Source organism: Pteropus alecto, unplaced genomic scaffold, assembly GCF_000325575.1.
Source record: "Pteropus alecto unplaced genomic scaffold, ASM32557v1 scaffold98, whole genome shotgun sequence".
NCBI classification, from domain to species: Eukaryota; Metazoa; Chordata; class Mammalia; order Chiroptera; family Pteropodidae; genus Pteropus; species Pteropus alecto.
The window spans coordinates 16,346,953-16,355,259 of record NW_006443570.1 but is presented as its reverse complement, the minus strand read 5'-3'; the positions used below and the strand labels follow the sequence as shown (position 1 = coordinate 16,355,259).

At 42.8% G+C, this 8,307-nt stretch overlaps 1 long non-coding RNA gene across 1 annotated transcript in view; it reads right to left on the bottom strand.

Annotated features, from left to right (window-relative positions):
- LOC112473188 overlaps positions 1 to 8,307 on the bottom strand; it is a 31,315-nt gene that overhangs the window by 9,019 nt on the left and 13,989 nt on the right. The gene's annotated exons all lie outside the window — the stretch shown is intronic.

Here is an 8,307-nt window from a genome sequence, read left to right as displayed (position 1 = left end):
CTGGACACCTACCTCACAAATCCACACTAATAAGACCGGGAGACTTAGGAACTTTGCTTAATACATTGAAACAGACACGGAAACACAGCCAAAATGGGAAGACAAAGAAGCAGAAACCATATGACAGAACAGAACAGAGATCCAGATGTAATGGAGTCAAATAATCTAACATATGCAGAGTTCAAAACACTGGTTGTGAAGATGCTCAATGAACTTTTGAGAAGTGTAGATAAATTCAATGAAAACTTCAACAAAGAGATAAAAAACATAAAAATGGAAATTATAAAAGGGAACCATTTGAAATGAAGAACACATCTGAGATGAGAAGTATCTTAAATCGAATAAACAAAGGGATAAACAAAATGAATAAAGAAAAGGATCAAATGCTCTATCTAGAGGACAGGAAAGCCAAGGACACTCAATCAGAATTTCAAGAAAAAAGATGTAAAGACTATAAAAATAATTTAAGAAACATACGGGACACTATTAAGGGTCCAAATATCCATCTGATTGGCGTACCTGAAGAAAATCAAGATGTTGAACAGCTGTTTGAAGAAATAATGATGGAAAACTTCCCTAACCTGGTTAAGGAAATAGACATAAAACCCTAGGAAGCTCAGAGAATCCCAAAAACCAGGGATCCAAAGAGGCCCACACCAAGACGCATCATAATTAAAATGCCAAAGGTTAAATACGAAAGAAGAATATTAAAATCAGCAAGAGAAAAACAGAAAATACTACCCATGAGACTAGCAGCTGATTTCTCAAAAGAAACTATGCAGGACAGAAGAGCTTGGCAAAAAAAAATATTCGACAGGATGAAGACCCAGGATATACAACCAAAAATAATTTATCCAGCAAAGCTATCATTTAGACTTGAAGGATAGACAAAGAGCTTCCCACATAAAAATAAGCTAAAGGAATTTATCACCACCAAGCCAGTATTACAGGAAATGTAGGAGGGACTTCCTTAAGAAAAAAAACATGTATCAAAAACGGGAATAAAGAGTGGTAACAACTACATTCCTATCAATAAGTACCTTCAATGGAAAAGAATTAAGTGCTTCAACCAAAAGATAGAGTGGCTGAAAGGATAAGAAAACGAGACCATTACAGATGCTGCCTACAAGAGACTCACTTCAGATTAAAAGACACACACAGACTAAAAGGAAGAGGATGGAAAAAGATATTGCGTTAATGGACTTAGAAGATATTTAAGTCAGACAGAGAAAGAAAACTACTATATGATTTCACTTATATGTGGAATCTAAGGAATAAAAAGAACAAACTAATCAAAAATAGACTACAAATATAGTAAACAATGTGGTGACGGACAGAGGGGAAGGGAGTTTGAGGAGCTGGGAAAATGGGGTGAAGGGTTAAAGAAGTACAAATTAGTAGCTGATGGATTGTCACAGGGATGGGGAGCACAGCATAGGGAATGCAGTTACATTAATACTTCGGCTAGGCGGAGGGTCAGAGGAGGGAGGGAGCAACTGGGGGGATCGTTTTACAAAATATATAGATGTCTAATCAATGTACTGTATACTTGAAACTAATTAAAATAAATTTTTAAAAAATGAGTGAATGAATGATGAAGTAAATGTCAACTGCTTGATTTTCCACATACAATATGAGACCCAATTTAATCATAAAGAACTATCTCCAAGATAGTAACTAAACTACATGTATGTAGATGGCCCAACCTCCAACTTTTAGCTAAATGCATGAATCATCAGTGCAAAAAAAGGTTATGCCTTACAGACTCTATGATCTGGTGTGACATTAAACTTACTCCTGTGACCTGATTATTTTAAGTAGTGACAGGCATCTGGAACTAAGTAAACCAAGCCATACTCAGCAATGCGGAAGAAATGGAGAAGTGAATAAATACATGTGTGCTTTGAAAAAGAAGAAGAAGAAGAAAAAAAAAATCTAGGATTCCAACTGAAATCGCATTTCTGAGGCGGGTGGTAACAACCAAAGCATGAGGCACTTGCTTTTCCAGCCTTTGTTCCCAATGATAGAATCTAATTTCTTACACTGTTCATGCCTCAGTCTCCAATATTGAATAAATTGAAAGCATTATTATTGATGCTTCTATGGTTTTGAGGTACCTGTCATTAAAATGGAATTGACAATTGGGCTGCATAGGATGCTGTGGTTAAGGGGTGAGTCTGTAGTATGTCTTGAGGGGAAGTGTGGTAGAAGGGAGGAGAACTATAGCTTCACATTCAAGCAATCTCATGATCACACCTCAAAAATGTTACTGTTAGTCTTTTCCCCTCAGGTAAGTCATCTAATTTCATTGAACACCAGATTTCTCACCTGCAAAAATGAAAACAATAATAGTACACACTTAGTATAAGTATCACAAGCATAAAATGAAAAGCCCCATATAAAATGCCAACACCTAATATGACATAGCTCAGTAAAGTTGAGTCCCACTGTCTTCTCTTCTTTTCATCCAAAACCCTCCACATCTCAACTTGTTCTTTTTTCTTTTTATCCCTTAGCTAATATTTCACCTTCTTCCAGAGCCCAACACAGTGACAAATATTGTGTAGAGACTCACTAAACCAATATTGAATTGAAATGCGACCAAGTGAACACAAGCAAATTAGATACCTTTTGGGTCAACTCTCTCATCTGAAAGCCTTAGCTCTGATCTCTGTGGTCCAATTCAGTTCTATGTTTAGAAGTCCTGGTCTGCACTGGGAGGTACTCTGGGAAGCATGAGAGTAGCTGTGCCTATGTCCCAGATCCTCTCAGGTGCTGACAGTCTGGAGACATGTTTAGGGAAGGAGAGAGATTCCCAGTGTGTTTTAGTGTGTTCTATGTCATGACCTTCCTTCCTACCGCAGTGGGCATATTTCCCCAGCATGCACAATCTCTCTCTGTATTAATCCCTGCAAGTAAACATGAGTTTCCCCCTTCAGAACACATGGAACTCAGCTCTTCCTTTGTGCCACTATAAACATCCCGTCCCAGGTGGCAGGTATTAATGAATGTGTTTTATCTTCTCTCTTATTCTCCCCTTCCACCACACACACACACACACACACACACACACACACACACACACACAGACACACACACACACACACACACAAAGGTGACAACTGCCTTGTGACAGATACTCCAGCTTGTGTAGAACAACATTCTGACCCTGAATCTGTGCAAACTTGAACAATAACACCAGTAAATACCCTTGTTGAACAAGTTTCACTTTCATGGTCTGCAAAATGGATTTCTTGCAGTATCAGGAGGAGTAAAAAAAAAAGCAAATCATTCTCATTTCTTCCCTTCCTTATGTCTCTTTTGCATCTCCTAGCCACCTCCCAAGTACTGGTGTCTGAGTCTAGCTCATTATCCCTCCCCATGTAGGATGGGAAACATTGACTTGGAAAGACCCCATGTGTGCCTGGTGATGACAGACTCTGCACACGACCTCACAATGGCATCTTGCCCCCTCCTTGGAACGAGAATCCTTTCAGTTACCTATGCAGGGCTGTCATGACTATATGGTGCCCTCCCCTCTGCACTGGCCTGGGGACTGCTGGCCTGGCTCCCAGGGGCTGTGGTTCTCCTGCTTCCTAGGCCCTCTACATTTTTGCTCATTCCCTCTGTTTCCTAACGAGATTCAGAGACCCCCTGCTCAAGATTGTAGCCATGTGTCATCTCTCTCTCTCTCTCTCTCTCTCTCTCTCTCTCTCTCTCTCTCTCTCTCTCTCACACACACACACACACACACACTCACTCACTCACCCATTCACCCTGCCCTGGGAGCTGGTGCCAACATTCTTACAGCCCTATCTTAGTAAAGAACATGCTCTGTTTCTATGATCAGAGGCCCCTGGACTCCAGCTTCTGCACACTGTGCATTGCGTGCTGTCACTGGAGAGACAGGAAATATGGGGAGGGGATTTCCCTGGGAAGGTCATGGGACCAGTGTGATAGGACTTTCTCTTCTTGGGTCATTTCTTACAAACATCCTTTGTTAGGCTCTCTGCAGGGGGACATAAGGCAAGCCAAGGGGACAAAGAAGGTAACACTAGGGCCACACTTATCCACACACCCATCATCCCCACAGAGCTGGTGACTGAGGGTGACAGCTGCAACAACTCTTCCTATACTCCCTGTCCTGCATCCCACTCCTCACTCATTACCAAAAAAGCTGGGGCCAGACATCCGAGCCTGATTCTTCCAATGTGCCCCTCCCACCTTCCCTGCAGGCCCATTTCCACAGGGCTAGATTCTTTTCATGCTCTGAGCCTTCAAGAGAGAGTCTGGAATTTTCTCCCATATCCTGATGTTAGGAAAGTCCCAGTTGTGTTGATTGTCCCCAAAGACAGACTAAACCCCATTAACAGGCCTATACTCTGAACTCTGAGGCAGGACACCACTGGAGCCTCTTTCCAAGCCAAATTGTAGAGCTGCCCAGCAGCTGGCCAGCCACACTTTCTTCTCCTTTCTCCCAGCCTGTATCCATCTGGGCCCCCATCCTTTGGGACATCTCCCCACACAGGGGAGTAGATGAAGCCATTGCTGGCGATCCAGTGAGCTCTACACTTGTGAGAATAAGAGGGAGGCCAAAGTGGCTTAAGCATATGAGCAGCACTTACACTTTCTTTCCATGCTCCTGAAAGGGGAAAAGGAGTGACTTCACAGAATTATGGATGTAGATGAATAAAAGTGTGTGCAGAGCAGGAGGTCTAGGGAATAGGGTTGACTTGTGAACTCAAATTGTTCGAGGCCACAGCCATGCCTTTTGCATGCTTCATTTATTCACCAGAGGGATGCCAGGCCATGAGGGCAACCAGGCTGGTCTACGCTCCCGGCTTGGAATCAGAAGATCAGGGTTTGCCTCCTGGCTCTACCTCTCTCAGCTTTGCAGTCTCCATCAATGGTTAGCCTCTCTGGGTCTCTATTACCTCCATGTTAACTAGAGATGATTAAACTATGAGGTTTACAGGAGCCACTGCTCATCAGATCCCCACCTCTGTGCCTGGAAAGTGAGGTCCTGTCAATGAGTGCTGGTGTCTCCTCTCCCTACCCCGGATGCTGACCCTTACTCTACTCACTGCCTACAGTATCCTTTCATCGCCTCTTCTGCCCTACCCTCAGCACATCTCATTTGGTTTTCTGAGAAGTTTCTCTTCTCTTTTGTGAAATGGGCAGCACATAAGGGCTGCTGCCCTCATAAGAGGAAGTCCTCCAACCTCAGGGCCTTTCCCCAGGCTCACACGAGGACCTCTGCCCTGCCACCCAGAAGGCCTCCAACAAGACTTCTCTTTCTTCAAGTTCTTCTAGGAGATAACAGTCAATTCTCTCTCCACCAATTCCCTAGGGAGTTTCCAGAGCCACAGCTGGACAGAACAGATGTGAGCCATCTTTTTCTTGGGGACTCCCTATCACCTATTATCATGACCCCAGAACTCCAAGGACACTCGGCCTTCCGTCCACTTTCTCTTGAACTCTGCCTAGGCCACTTGCCCAGGTCATCTGCTGTACCTTACCTGCCCTCAGCAAAATGTGTCAGTCCTCAGAGGCCTCGTTGTCAGGGTGTCTGCTCCACTGAGCCCCACAGTGTGTTAATAAGTGAGAGTAACTCCATTAACTGTCCCATAGTATAAATGTATAAGGTGTGATACCCTGGTTCATTTTTATAGTAGACCAGAACATTAAACAACAATGAATTGTTAGAAGAGAAAGGCATTTCTTTTTCAGTCAATTTTTAATCTTTCAGATTCAATCAGGAGAAGTCTTTAGTACTTGCCAATCTCAGCCCCCTTCTTTCTGTCTGTCTGTCTGTCTGTCTGTCTCTCTCTCTCTCTCTCTCTCTCTCTCTATCCTCCAACAAGAGAGAGTAAACTCAGGGTTCATAGCATCAGACAGGCAGCTGCATTAAGTTCAAACTGAAAAACAATGTTTGTTTTGATTGTATTTTAGCAAGTATTATTGGTTTTAAAGTTATAGCAGTTATAAAATGTTACCTTTCAAAATGAATTGATTTATGTAAAAAAAAAAAAAGTCACTTTAAAGAAAATCACTAAGTATACAACATAAGAGAACAGTGTTATAGAGACTTGTGAAAAATCTCAAAGGTAGAATGCCAAAACTGGGGACTTGTTTTAGCTGAAAGACACACCATAACATTGAGAATTCCAGGCCCTTAAGACCAGCTGGTGGATGAGGAGTTTGGATCCCAGAGATTTTTAATGAACCCTCAAATCCCAGCTCTCATGGTGTCATGCACCCTTAGGATGGACTCCATCTCTTTAACTCTGCCCATTCATTCATTCAACAAGTAAGTACGTTAAAAAAAAAAAAGACTAAAAGACCGAAATTTGCTGATCGGGTCACCCTATGCAACACCAAGTCTGGGCTCTGGAAGATGAAGGTGAAGAGAGGAGAGTTGGGGTTGGCAGGCAAAGTCTTCGTAGTCATTGGTTGGCTGGCAAGAGCTGAGTTCATCAGTCAGGTGAGAGACTTAGGTTGATCAAAAGCAGGCAGAAGCATACGTGAGACTCTGGATTACGGTGACCAGCTGCTTCTGCTGTATATGTGGCATGTCTGAGTCAGGATGATGTGCCCAGACAGGTCTGCACCAGTGTCAGATGGAGAGAACACAGGTGCCACTTATTAAAATTGTGTCACAGAAAGACCACACATAAAGAAGTCAGAAGTCCTAGACTCTAATTTTAGTTTTGATTTCAGCTGACTGTATGAATTTTAACAAGTTGCTTTACCTCCCCAGACCTCAGTGTTCTCATTTGCAAAAGGTCAGGGATGAGTAATATCTCTTAGTTCATAAAGCGATTGGGAGAATTAAAAGTGAGCTTCAGCAAGACAGGAGCCATGCCTGTTTCACGAGTTAATGTATACCCAGTCTCTGTCCCATGGTAAGTTCTAATTATTTTCGTGAATTAATATGTAACATGTTCAGCAGCAACATCCCACATATTGTAGGTTTTTTAAAACGGTAGATCTTGTGATAACTGTCTTTCCTCTACTCGTATCACCAGCAGTTCCCTGAAATGAGAATAAATCCATAGCAGGACAACAACGAGGGAAGCTGATTGAGGAGTAAAGTGGTTCTCTGCAGATTCCAAGAGACTTAAAATTTGGCAGGTGCATGGACCTAAGTTCCTTGGTTCAGTAAGGCACCTATGTGCAAGGCTAGTTCTCCAAGCTCCAGCTTTGTCAGTTTGCCTTGAGTGGGGAGAGCAGAAAGATTTTGGCCTGAAATCCTGACCATGAAGCAAAGAGAAAGAAATGCTGGCTAGCAAGAGAGAAAGGTTAAACAGCTTAAAGGGCTTATTATTTTCCTCTTAAAACTAATCCAAGAACCTATATTACAAAGAAAAGCCACAAGAAAGCATGTGGACTTTCCCAGTTATAATGACGAACAACTGCTCCTGCTTTTTTGCAGCATCTGTGGGCTTGAATGTGACCCCTCGTTGTACAGAAAATCAAGCACAGACATTCCTTCCTTCTGACCTCCAGCTACCCACAAGGGTGGACCAAGTTGGCTGCGTTATGCAAGCTGCTGTGTAGCAGAGAGGCTAAATAGCTCTACTTGTTGCAATTCCTCCTACATTCATTCAGTAGAACATGATTAAGCACTTTCTTGGTCCAGACATCATCCATGTATTAGGAATCCAGGAACTCCTAGATAAATGGAGGACACAAGTAAGACCAATAATTGCAATAGTGTAGACAAACACTTGTTTAGGTTTAATATCGATGCTGTAGAAATGTAAACGAAAGGCATCTTTTCCAGCCTTGGTTTCCGGGAGGAAAGGGCCTCTGAGCTTGGTTTTGCAGTATGAGTAGAAGTCGATCTGGTAAAGAAGACAAGCAAGATCCTCCAAGAAAAGGAAACAACTTGTGAAAAGACTCAGAAGTTTGCCCTTGTAGAGGGGAGGAAAGAAAAAAGCTTGGCCTTTCTGGAGCCAGGGTACCTGAAGTGAGAAAGGAGAGTTGAAACTGGAGAGAGAAGGGCCAAGCTCCACGTGGGTACACTGAGGGACCTGGAGTTCATCCTGAGGACAAAAGGGAACCACAGAAGGATTCTCAGTAGGGAAGAGACCAACTGGATTGGCATTTCAGGCTTTTGGCATCAGAGTAAAGGATGTATTAAACATGTGAGACCATGGGCTAAGAGCCCAGCTGGTAGCCTTGAAACTTTCAGGAAAAGTGTCTTAAGAATCCGAAAAAGAGTAACGTTAGTTAGGATGCTGAGGAGGGGGCTGGAGTTAGAGTGTAAGGATGACTTCCAGTTTTCTATTCAATCTGCTGAAC